A 23,558-nucleotide genomic window follows, 5' to 3' on the forward strand; every position below is an offset into this window, starting at 1 on the left:
TGCAGTCCATAGGATTGCAGAGTCAGACATGAGTTAGTGACTGAAGAGCAATAAAATATTCTTGACAAGTGGTGGGTTTGTAATCCTAAGATTTGAGTTTAGTTTTGCATATGAAAAATTGACTTTAAAACATTTATACATTTATTTTAAAGATCTTAAAATCTCATTCTTCTTATGCATTACATGGGGAAAACAGGATTCTCATAAAATAAATTATATATATATGAAAGAGATTTAATTGTAAAGAGTTTCTATTTTTCTACAAAAAATTACAAAGCGTTTAATGCAAATGTACTTTACAAATGTAAGCTGAGCTGTAAGCAAGATTTATGCATTTTAGCATGTAAATAACTAAAAACAGTAGGTGCAAATTCTGTATTTCTACATTAAAGTCTATATTTCTTTTAAAAATGAGAAGAGGAAAGGAAAAGAAAATGAAATGGAAGAGAAGGAGGAAAAAGAAGGAAGAAAAGGAGGAAGAAATAAAAAATAAAACAAATCAAAGTTATAAAACCAAAAATGCCTATCAGACTGGTACTTTATGTACTGTTATTTGAAATATAAATAATAAGAAAATGCTGTCATCACAGTGATGACAAAATTCAAACAATAAATATTTTAATGTTTTTAGCACAAATATTCATTGTTTTAAAAGTTTCACATTTTAGCATTCATGTTATATCAAAATGGAATCTGAATCATCTGTCACTGTCTTGGCATGACATCACCACATCCTGATTTGTGAGGTGAGTAGGTGACTCATTATTCTCTAGCAAAACACTCAGGCATTTTGTGTATCATCTCAGTTAATACTTGCAAACCTTCTCTCAATTACATACGATTTCAATTTTACATAAAAAGAAACTGATGGGAATTCTCTGGCAGTCCAGTGGTTAGGACTCTGCACTTTCACTGCCCAAGGTATGGGTCCAATCCCTGATCGGGGAGCTAAGATCCCACAGGCTGTGTGGTCTGGTCAAAAAAAAAAAAAAAAAAAAAAAAACTGATAATACACATTCAAATTTATACATTCAGGAAATGAACTTGTGTTTGAAGCCCATTATTACTGAATCCAGAGATATTTCAATTTCATTACACCATCTCCTTTCTGAATGCACTTAGATTTTCTTAGTAAATAGGTGAGAATTTGAAGGGGAGTTAGGTTAATTTGAATATTATTAAACATACATAATTGAACAGGTATAAAATTAACATTATTTAGGTAATGTTTATAAAACTAGTAAATTTAGAGAAAACAAAATCCACAAGATCAGTAGTCTAATTTCAAAATAACCCTTTGGATAATTTTCTAGTGTTTGAACAAATGAAGCATTATTACTCTGAATTTGATGTGGATATCTTTTTATAAAATAATAAAGATCTTCTAATGATCATTTAATTTATAAGAAAGTAACAGTGTAAAATGTTTCACCATAGCAATTTTTTCCTTTGTAAACTGTAAATAATTTCATTGAAGTCATTACCTATAACAAGCAAATTAGAAGGCTTAAACTGATTGATTGGGAGGATGACAGTTACATAGATCTCAATTTTTCAAACTGCTCAGTTTACAGCAAATTATCATCATCATTGTGTATGATCATATTCTTGTTTGAACTGATTATACTTTAGTTACCTCCTTAACCCACATTCCCTAATCCATGTTCCCACATCATGTTTGATGCTCCATACAGTCCACAATAGACACCTATTCTAACATGTTTTGATGTGTGTCCTTAGATAATGAAGTGTCAGGTAAAATATGTTATGCCTTCTTGTCTGTCTCAAATTTAAAATTACAACAATAATAGCATGCTATGCAGCTTGCCTCTTTGCTAATTTTTATTGGTAAAACTACACTTAGGTATTTATTTATCATTTTACATATATCTTATTTGTGGTTCCTTACTACATGGCATTTAAGAGAATTTTATCCACAGTATTGAATTCATCTATTACCGTAAAGATGAAGGTATCGAGTAACCCCAGCTCTCTACTACCGTAAATATATTCATTAAATAAATGTTCCATGGTTCCTCATGGATCTATTACACAATCCAGAGAAATTTTCTGGTATATATAAACAAGGCATGGGATTGCTGGGTTAAAGGGAATATACACATTCAATTTGCTAAATATTGTCAGATTTCTTTTTAGGATGGTTAATATTTTACTTTTATTTCCAAGTAGTAGTTTTTCTGTATATAATATTTGTGAATTTAAGCAGTCTTAGTTACCTAATATCCTGAAGGTTGCATGGCCAGAAATTGGCTCATATCTGGGTTCAGCTTTCACCCCAGGGGCAGAGGATGTGCTTAATCACAATTTCCCTAGGATCTCATGGCTCCCTCTCCACAGCAAGGTGATCCAACGCTTTCTGGAGGCCCTTTGATCTCCAGAGGGTGACAGCTATTTTCCCAGTGATTGGTTTAAATTGCTGTCACCTAATGTCAAGCAGCAATGCCACAAAAAGAGATAACAACAGGAGATGATATTAAGTGCATTCTGATCAGCTTTAGACCAAGCTACCTACAAGTTATCAGGAAGTCAGAGAAATATAAACCTGCAACCTTATGCATCTGATATTCAGCAAGCACCAAGAAATGTGGCTAGTGTTAATCCTCAGGTCAGAACATACAAGTAGTTGCTTTTTTTTTTTTTTAAACAGCTATAAAACATTACTCCATTGCCTGCTTGAAAATTATTGTACTTGAAGATAATCTGACTATAATCTGATTCTTTTTTAGATGACCAGATTTCTCTCTTTTTTAAAGATATTCTATATTTTTTCCTAAAATTTCATGACAATATAGATATATTTAAAATATTATTTTCACTCATGGTTTATTAAATTCCATCATAAAATGTCAAGATGTGACTTTTTCCATATCCATTCTATTTGGTACTGTATGTTACACTTCTAACAGATATCGTCATCTTTATTTTAGTAAATTCGTAGTTATTATATTTTCAAATATCTCCACACTTCCAATTGTTTCTTTTTTTTTTTCTTTCCTTCTGGCAAAACTATAAAATGGCTTACATTATTAGATATTAATACAACCTTTCTCATATTTCATTGTTAGTACAGTGTATCTTTTCCCAGTCTTTTACTTTCAAATTACCTGTCTTTAAGTTTGAAATGAGATTTTCTTAAAGCCAGAAAGTAGTGGATCATTTTACTTTTAAACAAGTCTGCCATTTTATGTCTTCTGATTGGTGTTTTTAGAACATTTACATTTAAAGTATTACATTACTGGTATGTTGTCAATATGTGTTTGTACCACTGTATTATGAGATTTTTGTTTATTTATTCACCTTCTCATTCCTCTGTCTCACTTTTATTACTTTCTTTATTATCCAAATATTTGTCAGGATTATATCTTGCTTTATTTCTAGTAGTGTGTAGAGTATTGTGGCTTTGCTCTTCTTGTAGAGTTTTTATTGTGGTTGCTATAATATGCATATACTACTTAAAACAATCTACTGGTGTCAACAATTTACCACTTCCAGTGAAGAGTGGAAATCTCTCTTGTGTTTAGTTTTATTTTCTTCTCACTTGCAAATATCATTGCTTTGTGCATCAGATGGTGCTACAATTTATATTTTGATCACAAAGTATAATGTACAAAACTCATGAAGAACAGAATAATCTATTTTATATACCCATTTTTCTGCTCTTCCTGTTTTTCCTTATTCCTAGCTGATGTTTCAAAATTCCAACCTTTATCATTTCATTTTATGCTATCAAGATGGCAGAGTAGAAGGACCTACACTCAACTTCTCTTGCAAGAACTCCAAAATTAGAACTCACTGCTGAACAACCATCGATAGGAGAATGTTGGATTCTACCAAAAAAACATACCCCATGTCCAAGGGCAAAGGAGAAGCCCCAGCAAGATGGTAGGAGGGGCGAAATCACATTTAGAATCAAACACCATACCTGCCAGAGACACTTGAAGGGATCAAACAAAACCTTGTGTGCACCAGGACCCAGAGACTCCACAGAGACTGAGCCACAACTGTGTTGAGTGTCTCCCTGTGAAAGTACAGACTCCACAGAGACTGAGCCACAACTGTGTTGAGTGTCTCCCTGTGAAAGTACAGGTGAGCAGTGGCCTGCCTCAGGGACAAGGGCTGTGGGTGCAGGAGACCTGGTCACACAGCCTGTGGGATAAACCCTCTAGAAGGAGGTCACCATTAATCCTGCCACAGAGTCGCTGAGCAGACAACCCACAAATTGTAGAACAATTACACCAAAGAAATCCTTGCACTGCTAAGAATGTTCTAGGATCCCCAAAAGATTTCCCAACCTGGGGACTTGGCAAAGGGACTAAGAACCCCCAGGGAATTTGACTTTGGAGGCCAGTGGGATTTGATTACAGAAATTACACAAGGCTGTGGAAACAACTCTTGAAAGGCACAAACAAAACCTTGTGCATACCAGGACCCAGGAGAAAGGAGCAGTGACCCCATAAGAGACTGACCCAGACTTGCCTGTGAATGTTCAGGAGTCTCCAGGAGAGGTCTGGGTTGGTGGTGGCCTGCTGCAGTGCTGGGGGGGGCACCAAGTGCAGCAGTGCACACACAGGACAGTTCGAAGGAGGTCGCCGTTATCTTAAATACCTCCACCATCCTTTGGTCTCTGTTGATGGGTGGAGCTGTGTACCCTCCCTGCTATTTACTTGGGGCCAAACTATGGTGGAGGTAACAAAGACAATGGCAACCTCCTTCAAAAGGTCCCATGCATGTACTGCTACTCTCAGTGCCCCCAACCCTGCAGCAGGCCACTACTGACCCACGCCTCTGTTGGGGACTCCTGGACACTTCAGGGAAAGTCTGGGTCAGTCTTTTGTGGGGTCACTGCTTCTTTAGCCTAGGTTCTGGTGCACACAAGGTTTTTCAACAGAAAATTCAATTAAAGATTTACTGAGCATGGCCCTGGCCATCAGAACAAGACCCAGTCTCACCTGCAATCAGTCTCTCCCATCAGGAAGCTTCCATAAACCTCTTATTCTCCATCAGGGGACAGACAGACTGAAAACCACAATCAAAGAAGACTAACCAATCTGATCAGATGGACCTCAGCCTTGTATAACTCAATGAAACTATGAGCCATGCCATGTAGGGCCACCCAATATAGGGTCATGGTGGAGAGTTCGTACAAGCAGTCCACTGGAGAGCCAGTTAGTAAGTTCAGTCACTCAGTTGTGTCTGACTCTTTGTGACCCCAAAGACTGCAGCACACCAGGCCTCCCTGTCCATCGCCAACTCCCAGAGTTTACTCAAACTCATCTCCATGGAGTCGGTGATGCCATACAACCATCTCATCCTCTGTCATCCCCTTCTCCTCCTGCCTTCAATCTTTCCCAGAAATAAGGTCTTTGCAAATGAGTCACTTCTTCACATCAGGTGGCCAAAGTATTGGAGTTTCAGCTTCAGCATCAGTCCTTCCAATGAATATTCAGGGCTGATTTTATTTAGGATGGAGTGGCTGAATCTCCTTGTAGTCCAAGGGACTCTCAAGAGTCTTTTCCAACACCACAGTTCAAAAGCATCAATTATTTGGCACTCAGCTTTCTTTACAGTCCAACTCTCACATCCATACATGACTACTGGAAAAAAACCATAGCCTTGACTAGACAGAATTTGTCAACAAAGTAATGTGTCTGCTTTTTAATATGCTGTCTAGGGATGACAGAGGATGAGATGGCTGGATGACATCACCGACCCAATGGACATGAGCTTGAGTAAACTGCGGGAGTTGATGATGGATAGGGAGGCCTGGTGTGCTGCACTTCATGAGGTCTCAAAGAGTTGGACATGATTGAGTGACTGAACTGAACTGAACTAGATTGAAGAAGGGAATGACAAACCACTTCAGTATTCTTGCCTCGAGAACCCCATGAACAGTATGGAAAGACAAAAAGATATATGACATTGAAAGATGAACTCCAGGTTCAGTTCAGTTCAGTTCAGACACGTTGGAAGGTGCCAAACATGCTACTGGAGATCAGTGGAGAAATAACTCCAGAAAGAATGAAGATCCGGACCCAAAGCAAAAACAACACCCAGCTGTGGATGTGACTGGTGATAGAGGCAAAGTCCAATGCTGTAAAGAGCAATATTGCAGAGGAACCTGGAATGTTAGGCCCATGAATCAAGGCAAATTGGAGGTGGTCAAACAGGAGATGGCAAGACTGAATGTCAACATTTTAGGAATAAGCAAACTAAAATGGACTGAATGGGTGAGTTTAACTCAGATGACCATTATATCTACGACTGTGGGCAAGAATCCCTTATAAGAAATGGAGTAACCATCATAGTTAACAAAAGAGGCCAAAATGCAGTACTTGGATGCAATCTCAAAAAAGACAGAATGATCTCTGTTCGTTTCCAGGGCAAACGATTCAATATTACAATAATCCAAGTCTATGCCGCAACCACTAATGCTGTAGAAGCTGAAGTTGGAACGGTTTTATGAAGACTTAAAAGAACTTTGAGAACTAACACAAAAGAAAAGATGTCCTTTTCTTTATAGGGAATTGGAATGCAAAAATAGGAAGTCAAGAAACACCTGGAGTAACAGGCAAATTTGGCTTTGGAGTACAGAATAAAGCAGGGAAAAGTCTAATAGAGTTTTGCCAGGAGAACACACTGGTCAAAGCAAATACCATTTCCCAAGAACACAAGGGAAGACTCTACACATGGACATCACCAAATTGTCCATACAGAAATCAGATTGAATATATTCTTTGCAGCCAAAGATGGAGAAGCTCTATACAGTCATCAACAACAAGACGAGGAGCTGACTGTCGCTCAGATCATGAACTTCTTATTGTCAAATTCAGACCTATGTTGAAAAAAGTAGGGAAGAGCCCTAGACCATTTAGGTATGACATAAATCAAATCCCTTAAGAGTCACAGTGGAAGTGATAAATAGATTCAAGGGATTAGATATGATAGACAGAGTGCCTGAAGAACTATAGACAGAGGTTCATGACATTGTACAGGAGGCAATGACCAAGATCATCCCCAAGAAAAAGAAATTTAAAAAGGCAAAATGGGTGTCTGTGGAGTACTTATAAATAGCTGAGAAAAGAAGAGAAGCAAACGGCAAAGGAGAAAATGAAATATATACCCATTTGAATGCAGAATTCCAAGAATAGCAAGGAGAGATAAGAAAGCCTTCCTCAGGATTCAGTGCAAAGAAATAGAGGGAAACAATAGAATGAGAAAGACTAGAGATCTCTCCAAGAAAATTAGAGATGCCAAGGGAACATTTCATGCAAAGATGAGCACAATAAAAGACAGAAATGGTAGGGACTTAACAGAAGCAGAAGATATTAAGAAGAGGTGGCAACTACACACAGAAGAACTGCACAAAAAAGATCTTTATGACCCAGATAACCACAATAGTATGATCACTCACCTACAGCCAAACATCCTGGAACAGGGTCAAGTGGGCCTTTAGAAGCATCACTACGAACAAAACTAGTGGAGGTGATGGAATTCCAGTTCAGCTATTTCAAATCCTAAAATATGATGCTGTGAAAGTGCTGCACTCAATATGCCAGCAAATTTGAAAAACTCAGCAGTGGCCACAGTATAGGAAAAGGTAAGTTTTCATTCTAAACCCAAAGAAAGGCAATGCCAAAGAATGATCAAACTACCACACAATTGCACTCATCTCATACGCTATGAAAGTAATGGTCAAAATTCTACAAGCCAGGCTTCAAGAGTACGTGAACTGTGAACTCCCAGATTTTTAAGCTGGATTTAGAAAAAGCAGAGGAGCCTAAGTTCAAATTGCTAACATCCTTTGGATCATCAAAAAAGGAAGAGAATACCAGAAAAACATCTACTTCTGCTTTATTGATTATGCCAAAGCCTTTGACTATGTGGATCACAACAAACTGGAAAATTCTGAAAGAGATGGAAATACCAGATCACCTTACCTGCCTCCTGAAAAATCTGTATGAAGATCAAAAGCAACAGTTAGAACTAGACATGGAACAAGAGATTAGTTCAAAATTGGGAAAGAAGTACATCAAAGCTGTATATTGTCATCCTGCTTATTTAACTTATATGCAGAGTACATCATGAGAAATGCTGGGCTGGAGGAAGCACATGCTGGAATCAAGATTTCCAGAAGAAATATCAATAACCTCAGATACACAGATGAAACCACCCTTATGGAAGGAAGTGAAGAAGAACTAAAGAGCCTCTTGATGAAAGTGAAAGAGGAAAGTGAATATATTAGCTTGAAAATCAACATTCAGAAAACTAAGATCATGGCATCTGGTCCCATCACTTCACAGCAAATAGATGGGGAAACAACGGACATAGTGACAGATTTTACTTTGATGGGGCTCCAAAATCGCAACTGATGATAACTGCAGCCATGAAATTAAAAGACAATTACTCCTTGGAAGGAAAGCAGAGACATTACTTTGCCAACAAATGTACATCTAGTCAAAGCTATGGTCTTTCCAGTAGTTATGTATGGATGTGAGAGTTGGACTGTAAAGAAAGCTGATAGCTGAAGATTTGATGCTTCTGAACTGTGGTGTTGGAGAATTCTCTTGAGAGTCCCTTTGGCTGCAAAGAGATCCAAGCAATCAATCCTAAAGGAAATCAGTCCTGAATATTCACTGGAAGGACTAATGCTGAAGTTGGAACTCCAATACTTTGGCCAACTGATGTGAAGAACATTGGAAAAGATTCTGATGTTGGGAAAGATTAAAGGCAGAAGGAGAGGGGACGACATAGGATGAGATGATTGGATGGCATCACAGACTTGATGGACACGAGTTTGAGCAAGCTCTGGGAGCTGGTGATGGACAGGGAAGCCTGGCATGCTGCAGTCTATGTGGTTGCAAAGAGTCGGGCATGACTGAGTGACTGAACTGAACTTCTATTTGAAAACTTTCCTATAGCCATCTTTAAGGCTAGTGCTCCTTCAAAAATTTAGTTTTCCTTCAACAGTAAATTTAATTTGTCCTAAATTCCTAAAGGATAGTTTCACTAGATACAGAATTCAGAGTAGTAAAATTGTCTTTCTCTCTTGGCCTTGAATAATATTATTCCATGGATTCAGATGAAATATCTCCTGTCATTTGAACTGATGGTCCCTATAGGCAATGAATCATTTTTCTCTGGATTCTTTGAGGGTTTTCTTTTTCTTTTGTCTTAGTTTTAGAAAATTTAATTATGATATGGATTTATTTAGATTTCTTTAGGTTTGTCATTTGGGGATTTACTCAGCTTGTTGGATCTATAAATTTTTATCTTTCCCCCAAATTTGGGAAGTTTTCAGCCATTATTACTTTACATATTCTTTCAGCACCTCACTTTTTTTTCTCTTTCTTAGGCTCCAATCATAGAAACATTGAATCTTTTTTTATATTATTGCCCTGAGGAAATGTGTTTTAAGTCTGTTTTCTCTCTGTTGTTTACATTGGAAGAATACTATTTTTCTTCCTTCTAGATTAATAATTCTATTCTTTGTCATGTCCACCCTACCACTGAGTACATCCTGTGTTTTAAAAAATATCAATTATTGTATTTTAATGCTACAATTTTCTTTCAGTAATTTACTATGACTTGTATTTGTTTGTTGACATTTGCTATGTTTTCATTTGCTTCATGATAATTTCTAATTGACTACTGAAGCATTTTTATGATGAGTGACTTGAGGTCCTAATCAGATAATTCCAACATTAGATTCAACTTGATATTGGTGTCAGTTTTTCCCCAGCAAGTTGTGATTTTCTTAGTTCTTTGTATGACATTATTTTTCATTGTATTTTGGACATTTTGCTGATTATATAAGGAGACTCCAGGTCTAAAATAAATATGTTCATAGATCATCATTCACCTATTTAGATTTAGTCCATGGTTTTGGTGGTTTAGTCCATTTGGTTCAAATGTAGTTTAATTTTTAGAGTCTTTTCTGTGCAGTGTTGGCTCTCGGCTCTGCTGAGTTGTTGTGTGATTTTTTTTTTTTTTTTTGGATGCTGTGGGAATCACACTGTTCCCTGCTGATGCTGCCTGCCTGAGAGGGCAGAGGAGGTTTCCCCTGACCAACCCTCTGATTCTTCTTGGTGCAGAAGGGTGTGGTGAGACCCAAGACCAGTGTCCTTCCCCTGCCCTGGTGTCTGTGAATCCAAGAGTCTAGATCTTGTAAATACAAAGATAATTCCTAGCCCAGGCTGCTTATTGCGGCCGTGTCTCATTTCTAGTGTGGCCAGTGTGCCCAGGTGTCTGTGTTGGGGAGGAGAGTCACAGTCTCAGTGAAAAAGATGAAAAAGGTTTACTGGGCTTTGTTCCCTGAGGAACCTGGATTTCTTCTGCTGGTTCTGTCTGGTGAAAGATATTGGGATGTCTCTTTGGCAGGAAAGAAGTCCTTCTTCCCAGTGGTGTCAGTCTCATCTGATGATGTCAAAAGAACTCCTTTTTGGTATGGAGGAACCTTCCTATCTAAGCTGCCTTCTGTTGCTAGCATGAGAATCAATAAATGCTGGGTTTGGGTGGTCTTCATTTCTGAGTAAGATGTCTCAAGAACCTCTGTTACTCAGCATCCCCTCCCGTGCTAGAGTACAAAATTAACTCCACTTTTGGGATTCAAAACCAGCTCTTCTTACCACTTTCAAAGTGCTGCTTTGATGTGGTCTCTGGCACCATTTCCTGGGTTTACAGTTGTCATTAATGAGGAGCAGGAGGAATAAACAAGTCTATGACATTTTCTGAAACCAGAAGTTTCAGTGTGCATTTTTTTTAATAAGGCATTTCATACAATTGTGATCTAGGATGACTTTTGCTTCCAACATACTTTGAAGTGAAATAGAATGTTACTATATTTATATGCTTGAAATGTAGTGTTACTTTTACATAAATAAGATACAAGCTCCGAGTGTAACAAGAAATAAAGAATAGGAGTGATTCAGTTAAACATGGTTGATCCAAACACAGACATTAATCTTTTCTCTCACCCAATACTCCACTAAGATGACTACAGAATAATATAATAACTTAAACTTAGGAAGACAAAGATGAATGGAAATGAGGCCATAGGGGAAGGCTAACAATAAAATGTTGGAAGTTTGCAATGTTAATAAAAAAGTAATAATTGAATCACCCATTCAGAAAAAGCTGAACTTGAGGCCATTAATGTGATTTTGCATGTGGTGGTGGGGTGGGGTGGTCAAAAGGAATCAGAAAGATTTGATTTTATAATATGAACTTTATGTTAAACAATTTTAAAATTGAAGAAACAAGATATTATTTAAAACAGGAATGTGAGACACTAAAAGCAGAGAACTTTTTAAATCTTTGTATAAAGGAACATAGATTTTCAGACTCTAGCTTTCTCTCTGCACATTTAAGCAACAGCCTGCCACTCATCCCAATGAAAATGTTTTCTTTCTGAAGAGGCAGAGTTAATGATACACTGAATTTATAGATTCCCAAGCATGCCTGAGTATGGACATGAGGTGTCTGAGTGAAACAGAGACTACATCACAATTCTGCATATAGAAAAATGAGGCTGTCAATGTTTTTCTCCTATTCACCTTTCATCATGCTATATGATAGGTTTATATAATCTGAAAAGAGATTGGATTATTTTGCTCTTGTGAAAACCAATGACCATTATTCAAGATCTACAGAGGCAGACATTTGAAAGCACCACATGAAGAGACCAATGTACTACAATATGTTTTAATAGGAATTTTGCTTTTAACAATCTGTGTCCTCACAAATTAGCCTGGTCATTCAAGATGACTAGATATTTAAGGAATATTTGTGTCATAAAGACAAGTCAAGGTGCTGACACGAGATCTAATAATTATAAACTGGAGGATTTCCCTGGTGAGCCAGTGGCTAAGACTCTACACTCCAAGAGGGCCTGGATACAATAACTGATCAGAGAACCAGATCAAATAATAATAAATCAGTTAGAAGCCGATATTAAAGGGCTAATAGAAAAAACTGTTATTGTCTTGCAAATCTACAAAACCAAAAGTACAAATACTGAAAACTAGTCAAGGTTCACTGACACTTGCCAGGCCGAAGATCTGGGTCTATTCTTCTCAAAATGATGGTAGATAATATAAAAGGTCAGGATATTAGAACAATATTATTCTATACTGAAGAAAAAATTTTATCCATAAATACCCTAAGACTTGTGATAATAGATACATTTTTTAAAACTGTCCCTTTAAGTTATAAAGCTTATCGTGTCTTTTAAATGTAGACACAGCCCTCATGGCCTGAGACTGCAGCCTTGGCTCAATCAGTAGAACCTAAAAAAGGAGAAAAAAGATAAAAGAGACCTTTTAAAATTTCTCTTGCCCAAATAGCTTCCTTAGAATTGCATGTCAAGGGCAAAGACAGGTCTTAAAATTCATCTTTGCAAATGATAAAAGACTTCAGCTATCTGAGAGAGTAATCTAGTTTATTTCAACTGTTATTTATAAACTAGCGAGTTTTATATTGTACTTGACTCATGACTAAAATTTTAAAATGAAAACTATGAGATCTCAGGTTGTGGCTGTCTATATGTTTGTATATGTATGCTATCTCTACTTAGCAGTCCCCAGCCTTTTAGACACCAGGGACTGGTTTCATGAAAGATAGTTTTTCCACAGACTAGGGTGTGGTGGATGGTTTCAGGGTGATTCAAGTGTGTTACATTTATTGCACACTTTATCTGGCATTAGATCCAGAGGTTGGGGACCCCTACTCTAGATGATATTGCCAAAACTGATTTGTAAAAGCTCTATATAATTGGCTTAAACAAATAAGAGCTTATATAAACTCTCAGAAATATAATAGAAATCAACCCAAATGAATTTCAGGTTCACCTGATCTGGGGAAATATTCAGTATTAAATCTATTTAGGCTTCCCTTGTGGCTCAGAGGCAGAAAAAATGAAATGAAATCTGCCTACAATGCAGGAGCTACAGGAGATGTGGGTTTGATCCCTGGGTGGGGAATATCCCTGGAGGAGGACATGGCAACCCACTCTGGTATTCTTGCCTGGAGAATCTCATGGATAGAGGAGCCTGGTGGGCTACAGTCCATAGGGTCACAGGGTTGGACACATCTGAAGTGACTTAGCACACATGCATGTAAAGCTATTTGAGTGTGTTTAATTAACATACACATTTCTTTAGCATTATCAACATTAAGCATTCTACTCTTATTGTACTTAGGTTTACTGAAAGTAAAGCTCATGTTATCTCTGCTACAAAATTTGGCAAAAATTCAAAAATACCTTGGTATAAAATATTTTCATAAGTTATAAAATAGATATAAACAGGATAAGAGTTTTTAGGTAGACTCTATAAAAATAACTATGCTTATGCTATGTCTATCAAATAGTAGTTTCTCCAAGTCTTTTGGTAAAACCTTAGAGTTTTGTCAAGTTAAATAATGAGAATCCACTGTCAAGATTATTTTAAAATAAGATAGAAATCTGGAAGATTTACTGTTAAACAAGTCTAGTAAGAAAAGATATAAGGTATATGGAGATGATTTTGTTTAGGAAGTTATCTTGTCCTGTTGTTGTTGTTGTTTTGTTGCTCAGTCATGTCTGATTCTTTAATGACCACTTGGACTGTGGCCCACAAGGCTCCTCTGTCCATGGGATTTCACAGGCAAGAATGCTAGACTGCGGTGCCATTTTCTTCTTCAGGGGATGTTCCCAACCCAGGATTGAACCCACATCTCCTGCATTGGCAGCTGGATTCTTTACCACTAAGCCACCAGGTAAGCCTGATCTTGTCTTAAAGTTCATTATTTCTAAATGGGAAATAAAACAAGACACAAACTAACATAAACACAGAAAGTTGAAAATTTTTGTTAAAGAAAAAAAAAAAGTCAGGGCAGGTATTTAAAAAGAAATTTTGTATGTGTTCAGGACCAGATAAAATGAAAATTAATTTCAGTAAGTGAGTTTTAATATAAAAAACCATAATAAACTGGTGAAATCAGAATCTATGTTTCTTTCATTCAAAGGACAACAGTCTTTTTGTTTTGTTTTTCCCTATTGGTCTGCTCTAAACAGTGAAAGACTGCCTTTGAGTAGTCTGTCTAAAAAGGAAAAAAAAAAAAAAAACTTGTTTCTTGTCAAGTGTGTATGTGCTGAGTCATTCAATCATCTCTGACTTTTTGTGACCCCAGGCTCTTTTGTCCATGGGAATTCTCCAGGCAAGAATACTGGAGTGGATGGCCATGACTTCCTCCAGGGGATCTTCCCAACCCAGGGATCGAACCCAGGTCCCCCACATTGCAGGCTGATTCTTTACTGTCTGAGCCACCAGGAAGCCCCTGTCTTGTCAAAGTAGTCACTTACATCCTGTGTTATCTTTATTAGGTGCTTGATTATTACATAAAACCTAGTTTTCTCAATATTAAAAGAGTTAGGTTTTGCTCTGAACTACATAACTATATATTTGAAAATGTTAACCATTAATTTGATTAAATGAATAAGCATTCATTTTGATTAAATGAATAAACAGTGACTCATTTGACTTTTTAATCAAATTCTAGGTGAGTCTTTCTGACTTAGAATTAATTTTGAGATTTGGTCTCTTTCCTTATAAAAGCAGAGATGTTAGATATATTTGATATGTTAAATTACATGGGAAGCTTTATCAAATCAGAAGTAACTTTAACCTTTCTTTATATTCTATCTGAATAGTTATGTATTGCAAGCATTCCAGAAATTGTATGAAATTCCTGGACATCTTTTATGCCCTGACATAAAATGTTATCTGTCATCAAAACTGAAGCTCATGCTAAAGGGTATCAGAGAAACATCCTAGGCGATTTTCACACCAAAGCAACTACAGAATCTATAAAGTGGATGAAGTCCATTCTACTTTTACTTTCTAATTTTGCCATTATAATGTCCTTGTAATATAGTCAAGGCTATGGTTTTTCCTGTGGTCATGTATGGATGTGAGAGTTGGACTGTGAAGAAGGCTGAGCACTGAAGAATTGATGCTTTTGAACTGTGGTGTTGGAGAAGACTCTTGAGAGTCCCTTGGACTGCAAGGAGATCCAACCAGTCCATTCTGAAGGAGATCAGCCCTGGGATTTCTTTGGAAGGAATGATGCTAAAGCTGAAACTCCAGTACTTTGGCCACCTCATGCGAAGAGTTGACTCATTGGAAAAGACTCTGATGCTGGGAGGGATTGGGGGCAGGAGGAGAAGGGGACGACAGAGGATGAGATGGCTGGATGGCATCACTGACTCGATGGACGTGAGTCTCAGTGAACTCCGGGAGTTGGTGATGGACAGGGAGGCCTGGCGTGCTGCAATTCATGGGGTTGCAAAGAGTCAGACATGACTGAACTGAACTGAACATGGCAGGAGTCTGTTCCTTAAAAAAAAAGGAGGGGGGGGAGTTAAAAAATAACTAATCTAAATTAAACAGTCAGGGCTATGGGAAACCCAACATGGCTGCTTATTTCTTCCTTGTTCTCCAGCTAACCACATTTTTCCTTTGATGAGTTAATACTTTCCCTTGCTGAAAGGTTTATGCCCCCATAATGGCAAAGAAACTGTTAGAACATGTGTTTCCCAGTTGGAAGATATGTTTCACAATCTCCTCTGATCAAGGCATCCACCTCACTGGGCGAATCATATATTGTTATTCAGTTGCTCAGTCACATCTCACTCTAGGTGACCCCATGGAGTGCCACACCCCAGGCTTCCCTGTCCTTCACCATCTCCTGGAGTTTGCTCAAACTCATGTCCAGTGAGTCAGTGATACCTTCCAACCATTTTGTCTTCTATTGTCTCCTTCTCCAACTGCCTTCAATATTTCACAGCATCAGGGTCTTTTCTAATGAGTCGACTCTTCACATCAGGTGGCCAAAGTATTGGAACTTCAGCTTCAGCATCAGTCCTTATAATGAATATTCAGGATTGATTTCCATTAGGATTCACTGGTTTGATCTCCTTGTTGTCCAAAGGACTCTCAAGAGTCTTCTCCAACACCACAGTTCAAAAGCATCAGCGTTCAGCCTTCTTTATGGTCCAACTCTCACATCTATACATGACTACTGGAAAAACTGTAACTTTGACTAGACAGATTTTTGTCAGCAAAGTAATGTCTCTGCTTTTTAATATGTTCTCTAAGTTTGTCATAAGCTTTTCTTCCAAGGAACAAGTGTCTTTTAATTTCATGGCTGCAGGTGCCATCTGCAGTGATTTTGGAGCCCAAGAAAGTAAAGTCTGTCACTGTTTCCATTGTTTCCCTATTTATTTGCTATGAAGTGATGGATCAGATGCTATGATCTTAGTTTTTTGAATGTTGAGTTTTAAACCAGCTTTTTCACTCTCTTCTTTCACTTGCATCAAGACATTCTTCAGTTCCTCTTTGCTTTCTGCCATAAAGGTGGTATCATCTGCATATCTGAGGTTACTGATATTTCTCCCTGCATTCTTGATTCCAGCTCGTGTTTCATCCTTCCAGTTTCTCATGATGTACTCTGCATATAACTTAAATAAGCAGTGTGACAATATACAGTCTTGACCTATTCCTTTCCCATTTTTGAACTAGTCCTTTGTTCTATGTCCAGTTCTAACTGTTTCTTCTTAACCTGCATACGGGTTTCTCAGGAAGCAGGTAAGGTGGTCTGGGATTCCCATCTCTTAAAGAATTTTCCACTTTGTGTTGTGATTGACAGAGTCAAAGGCTTTAGTGTAGTCAATGAGGCAGAAGTGGTTGTTTATCTGGAATTCTCTTGCTTTTTCTATGAACCAGCAGATATTTGGTAAATCATTTAAGCCTTTACAAAAATCTTTCAAACTTTTTGGAATTATCACTGTCTCTATCAATCTTAGTCATTAGACAAAGTTGAGAGAACTAATGGAAAGCACTAGACTCTAGTGGAACAAGAGTTAGTTGCATTGGAGTGAATGAGCAAATAAATATGTTTTTATAATTCTAAAATATTAGTTTTTAAAATCTTTAGTTTTTCCAGGTACAAGGAAGGGTTTTTTAAAACACATCAATTTGATAAATTATACCTTTATAAAGAGAATTGAAACTTTTATTATTTTATCTGAACCTGATAATTCCAAACTCAGAAACTCTCAAACTAAAGCTGCCCTTTCCTTTAAGCCTTTTAGACAACTTGGTCTACAAACTTTTTAGAAATTGTCATAACAATCCTCTTATGTATTACTGTCTGAACCACTCAGAAAGTTTACCTGAATACCCAATGACATCATCAGAGACATTTAAAATTACAAAAGATGGTTCAAATCCAACATCTAAAAATCTTTTAATTTATTTCCCCTGGGCCCAGAAACTTTTATAATTTGCTCCAATCATTAATCTTTGGGGATTTTTTGTTTTCATATAAATGACTCTTACTCTTACCTGATTACCTTCACCTTTTGGAGTCCACCTACATCACACCCCCTAAAATGAGATAAAGCTGTTTAACTGAACTAACTGACCTATTCTCAGAACTGAAAACTGATTCAGAGAAATGGAAGACCCTAATAAGTCATTGTCTATCCCCACAGCCATCAGCTTGCCTTTTAATTAAGAAAGAAATTCTGAATAATTCAGTTGATGATGATTTGTGGTTAAGATCTGCTGATAGCTGGGGTAAAAAAAGAAATAAAGGCAAAGGAGACAGCAAGTGCCAAAGACGTTGAGATGAGTACATGCTTGATGTGTTCAAGAAACACTAAGGAGACAAATGTAGGTGGGTAGAAATAAGCAAGTTAAAGAGTGTACGGAATTACAGAGAAACTAATATAGATGGTTTAAAAGATTTTTAAAGAACCACACTGGGTACTTGTGTAGAGCACAGACTGATGGCAGATAAGAAGACTACATAAGGAGACTAGATAAAAAGTATAGATGACAGGTAGACTAGACAAGAAACTATTTCAATGATCCACAGATCCATGATGTAGGTGGTAAGAATCTTCAGGCTTTGATTATTTTGGAATATAGAAGCAAGAGAGATTTGTGATAGCTAAATGGAAGATAACAATAAAAGGAAGCATTTTTCATGACATCGAATGTGCAACACCAAGGGTGAATCCTAACATAAACTATGGAATATGAGTGATAATGGGATGTCAGTATAGGTTCATCAGTTACAACAAATGTACCACTCTGTTGCAGGTTGTAGACAGTAGAAGGGGTTGGGCTTGTGTAGGGACAGTGTATATATAAAAAACTCTGTACTTTCTACTGAATTTTGCTGTGAACCTAAAACTGCTCTAAGCAATAAAGTCTATTCATTAACAAGTAAATGATAGGTTAACATTTATGTAAACCAAAGAACAATGGAGTTGCCATTTATGAAGATGGACAAACTAGGAGGCAAATGTGTTATAAGGTTGAAAGTCATGAGTTTAATCTTGAACAAACTAAATGTGATATGCCTGTTAGATTTACAAGTGAAATTAAATAGATACATAGAAGCATAATTCAAAAATTCAGGAGGCTTTTGGATCGCAGCCATTCTGACTGGCGTGAAATGGTACCTCTTAGTGGTTTTGATTTGCATTTCTCTGATAATGAGTGATGTTGAGCATCTTTTCATGTGTTTGTTAGCCATCTGTATGTCTCCTTTGGAGAAATGTCTATGTAGTTCTTTGGCCCATTTTTTGATTGGGTCATTTATTTTTCTGGAATTGAGCTGTAGGAGTTGCTTGTATATTTTTGAGATTAGTTGTTTGTCAGTTACTTCATTTGCTATTATTTTCTCCCATTCTGAAGGCTGCCTTTTCACCTTATGGACTTTGTGAGAGAGGGAGAGGGTGGGGAGATTTGGGAGAATGGCATTGAAACATGTATAATATCATGTATGAAACAAGTCGCCAGTTCAGGTTCGATGCACGATACTGGATGCTTGGGGCTGGTGCACTGGGACGACCCAGAGGGAGCGAATGGGGATGGAGGAGGGAGGAGGGTTCAGGATGGGGAGCATGGGTATACCTGTGGCGGATTCATTTCGGTGTCTGGCAAAACTAATACAATATTGTAAAGTTTAAAAATAAAATAAAATTTAAAGAAACAAAAAAAAACAAAAATTCAGGAGGGAGACCTAGGCTGGGAATAAAATTTTTTTAAATGTAAGTACATTGATTGTTTTTAAATTTATGGTGATGTGATCACTTAAGAAATGAGTGGCAATAGAAACTGCAATATTTCAAGTTCAGGAAGGTAAGAAGAAACTACTGAAAGGAGATGGAAAAGGAGATTACAGTGAGGAAAAAGGACCAAAAATTGTAAGATACAACAACTGATCCTTGGATTTGGCCATTTGAAAGTCACTGATATCATAGTCAAGGCTATGGTTTTTCCTGTGGTCATGTATGGATGTGAGAGTTGGACTGTGAAGAAGGCTGAGCGCCGAAGAATTGTTGCCTTTGAACTGTAGTGTTGGAAAAGACTCTTGAGAGTCCCTTGGACTGCAAGGAGATCCAACCAGTCCATCCTGAAGGAGATCAGCCCTGGGATTTCTTTGGAAGGAATGATGCTAAAGCTGAAACTCCAGTACTTTGGCCACCTCATGCGAAGAGTTGACTCATTGGAAAAGACTCAGATGCTGGGAGGGATTGGGGGCAGGAGGAGAAGGGGATGACAGAGGATGAGATGGCTGGATGGCATCACTGCCTCGGTGGACCTGAGTCTGAGTGAACTCTGGGAGTTGGTGATGGACAAGGAGGCCTAGCGTGCTGCAATTCATGGGGTTGCAAAGAGTCGGACATGACGGAGTGACTGAACTGAACTGATATTATAGATGAGGGAGTTTGTTTTATTTTTAAGTAGTGAGAATGAAAGTTTCATAGTTTGGATTCAAGGAAGAATAAGAGTAAAGCTTCTGGGCTTCTGGAGAACAAATTGGCTAAATCAGTTTATTTCAGCATATCCTCCAAACACATGTATGTCAACTATGAAAAATAACCTATAATCAACAATTAATAACATTATTCTGTATCAAAGGCTACAACAAACTTTAACTTAATGTGAACAATGGAGAAATAAACTACTAAAACTGATGCCAAAATCTGCTCTCGCTTGTATGGGTGCCAAATTGAATACAGGATACAGTTTGGAGTGATGTAGAAAAGAATAGTTATATTGCTTTGCCCGGCAAAGGGAGACACAGAGGGCTCCTGCCCTGGAAAAGTATGTGTTCCAACCTAGTAGGATTTGATGAAGAGTTTTATAGCAATAGTTTAAAGGGTGGAGTTGCTGACAAAATTAGGGTATGTGCAGGGTTTCAGATGGTTGGTTTCCTAGTCTTAATGAGCTTGTCTGTTTCTTTTAATTTTGCTTAAAGTGCTTTTTTGCCTGCTCCTCCCTTGTTTAGCAACCAAGTTCTATCTGCCCTTTGGAACCCAGGGAAGGTCATGGAGACTGGAGTCTTGCCTACAAGAAACAGGGGAAAGAAGTTTTCTGTGCTCTCAAACCCCACAGGGTCCTTCTCGGTTTCAAAACCAGGAGAATCAGCTGTTATACAGAGCATAGAACTGGGAGAGAACTATGAAAGAAAGAGAAGAATCATTTTCTAAGTAGAAAATATGTGAGTGAAAGTCACTCAGTTGTGTCCGACTCTTTGTGAGCTCATGGACTATACAATCCATGGAATTCTCCAGGCCAGAATACTGGAGGGGGTAGCCATCCCCTTCTCCTTGGGATCTTCCCAATCCAGGGATCAAACCCAGGTCTCTCACATTGCAGGTGGATTCTTTACCAGCTGAGCCACCAGGGAAGCCCAGAAAACATATGAATATGTATTATTTTTTCCTGTGACTTCTTAAAGATTTTTTTTTCACTGCATAATGCCTGGATGTGTGCTACCTAATCAAGGTTGTTACATAAATGACCTTTGTATATGTACATATGTTCTTGCTGAGACTTGCTCATGAAATATCAGTCATTTCATAGGGATGATATTAAATAATAGCCATTGAAAACTGATTTCTTTTCATAATGTCCCTAAATTAATGGTTTATTTCTAGAAACAACTTTTTAAAATGCATTTATTGAGTCTATCTTCTGGGAAACCAAATGGATGATGTAGCCTAAATGAACCTCATTTATGTTAGTCTCACATTTCTGTGTAAAAATTATAATTTCCAATTATACAATTTATATTGAAAATTTAACATAGCTTCACTATTATTTTACACAACTTGAAATCCTTTGAAAAATATTGCATAAGTACATATGTAATTTGAGAATTTGTTTCCAAATAACACATAAATAAAGTGGCAATTATTTCAGAGGAGATTAGCTTGTTGTTTTATTATCCTGTTTTAGATACTGAGAAGGCAGTGGCACCCCACTCCAGTACTCTTGCCTGGAAAATCCCATGGACGGAGGAGCCTGGAAGGCTGCAGTCCATGGGGTCTCTGAGGGTCGGACACGACTGAGCGACTTCACTTTCACTTTTCACTTTGATGCATTGGAGAAGGAAATGGCAACGCACTCCAGTGTTCTTGCCTGGAGAATCCCAGGGACGGGGGAGCCTGGTGGGCTGCAGTCTATGGGGTTGCACAGAGTTGGACACGACTGAAGCGACTTAACAGCAACAGCACAGATACTGAGAATCAATGAATACAGAGTTTATATTCAAATTTCTATGATGATATTCAATTTAGGGAATAACAATGATTAATAACGTGGGGCAGTAGTAAAGAAGCTACTTGACAGTACTGGAGATGCAGGAGACGCAGGGTCAGTCTCTGAGTAGGGAAGTTCCCCTGCAGAAGGGAATGGCAACCCACTCCAGTCTTCTTGCCTGGGAAATCACATGGACAGAGGAGCCTGGCGGGCTACAGTCCATGAAGTCACAATACTACTACTACTAAGTCGCTTCAGTCGATAGCTGGACATTAAATAGCGACTAAACAACAACATGCTATTTCAGTATTCAGTGACATTCTTACCCTGAGAATGGGTAATAAATACAGTAGAAGAGGATTAGAGTTGTGTTCTGAAGGTGAAATTTAGGTAGGTTATGAATTACAGTACTGTAATATTGTTAAATTGGGGAATAAAGGCAAATTCCTAAAATGTTACCCACATGTATTACTTTGGGGAGGGGAAGGTGGCATAAACTTTACCTATGGGAGAAAATACATATGAAAAAGAAGCAGATGACTTCATAGTTATTCCTTTTTAGCACATCACCATTCATATTGCATGCCCTCCAGTCCTTGCCTACACCTCCATTCCCTTGACAAAATCAAACCCCCTTCAGATTCTCTCAAAAACAGTTAGATTTCAATCGCTGAGGATTAGTATTGATTTGATTTCATAAGAACTCCAAACTTCTGCCCTCCATGCAAAATGAATTATTTGTCTTTCAATGTGTTGGTGAGTGCAGTTCATTTATTTGAGAAAAAGCTATTTATTAACATTTTACTCTTAGAGATAAAAGGCATAAATGTGTATATGTTAACTCACCTATGCTCATTTCTCTTAAGAACAATCTTTTAAATGTCAACTATAAAAGACTGACCAGAGGATTTTTATTTGGCTTTGCTTCTAATTTAGTAGACAAAATCCTTAAAGAAGGTAAGTATCACTGTGGGTCTGGACAAAGAAGAGCTTGCTGCCTGAGGCAAGAACATGCAATGAAAAGGTTTCAGAAAAAGTAATTTCAAAGTAAGTGATTTTCACAGATTTCAACATTTTTTAAGAGTTGATTTTATGTTCACTTTAGAAGGAGCACATGCAAGTTACATGGATAGATACAAATCTCAAAGCTCATGTTTATGAGTTTTGTTTTGTTTTTTCCATTTAACAGAGTTGAAATTTTTGTAAAAGAATTTTATTCCTAGAAGAGTCATTAGTCTAGGTATCAAGGTACATGAAACAGTACTCAAACTCTAACATAAAAATAGCTCTGAAGTGTCATTTTAAAATACTAAGTTTCTTATTCTATTCTCAGAGATTCAGTAAATCAGAAATGGAGAAAAGAACATTCACTTGACAATTTTCTCTGCCACAAGTCTCATTGATAGTAATATTTCATAGATGTGATATCTTGATGAAGTCTCACAACCATTGTGTGATAGAGACATTATCACAGTTTTCAAGTTGAAAGAATTGAAACAGGGAGAGTTCAAGTAATATATTCTTATTCACATTCATTCAATAAATAATAATAAAGTGCCTCTTAGGTACCAGGCATTTTTCTTAATGGCTAGCAAACTGTAGTGAACAAAACAAATCAAACCCTTGTTCTTATAATGACACAGAGCTGTAGAGAGAGAAAATCAAACATGGACAAATAAATGCAAGAATTAGATACTTTCAGTGGTTTGCAGAAATTACCAAAGGCATTATAATATAAATTAGATGTTCAGAGGAGGTCTAACTGAGAGGGTACTTTTGAGTGATACCTGAATAACAAGAAGGACATTGGTCCATGAAAAGAAGCTACAGTGGAAACAGCAAGTGTAAGAGGCTCAAGGCATTTATGTTAAAGGTTACAGTGTAACTCTTTGATCTCAATAGTTTTTTAATAGCTGACTATTTTATGTTTGCTCTTTC

The sequence above is a fragment of the Bos mutus genome, chromosome 1 (assembly GCF_027580195.1).
Source record: "Bos mutus isolate GX-2022 chromosome 1, NWIPB_WYAK_1.1, whole genome shotgun sequence".
NCBI lineage: Eukaryota > Metazoa > Chordata > Mammalia > Artiodactyla > Bovidae > Bos > Bos mutus.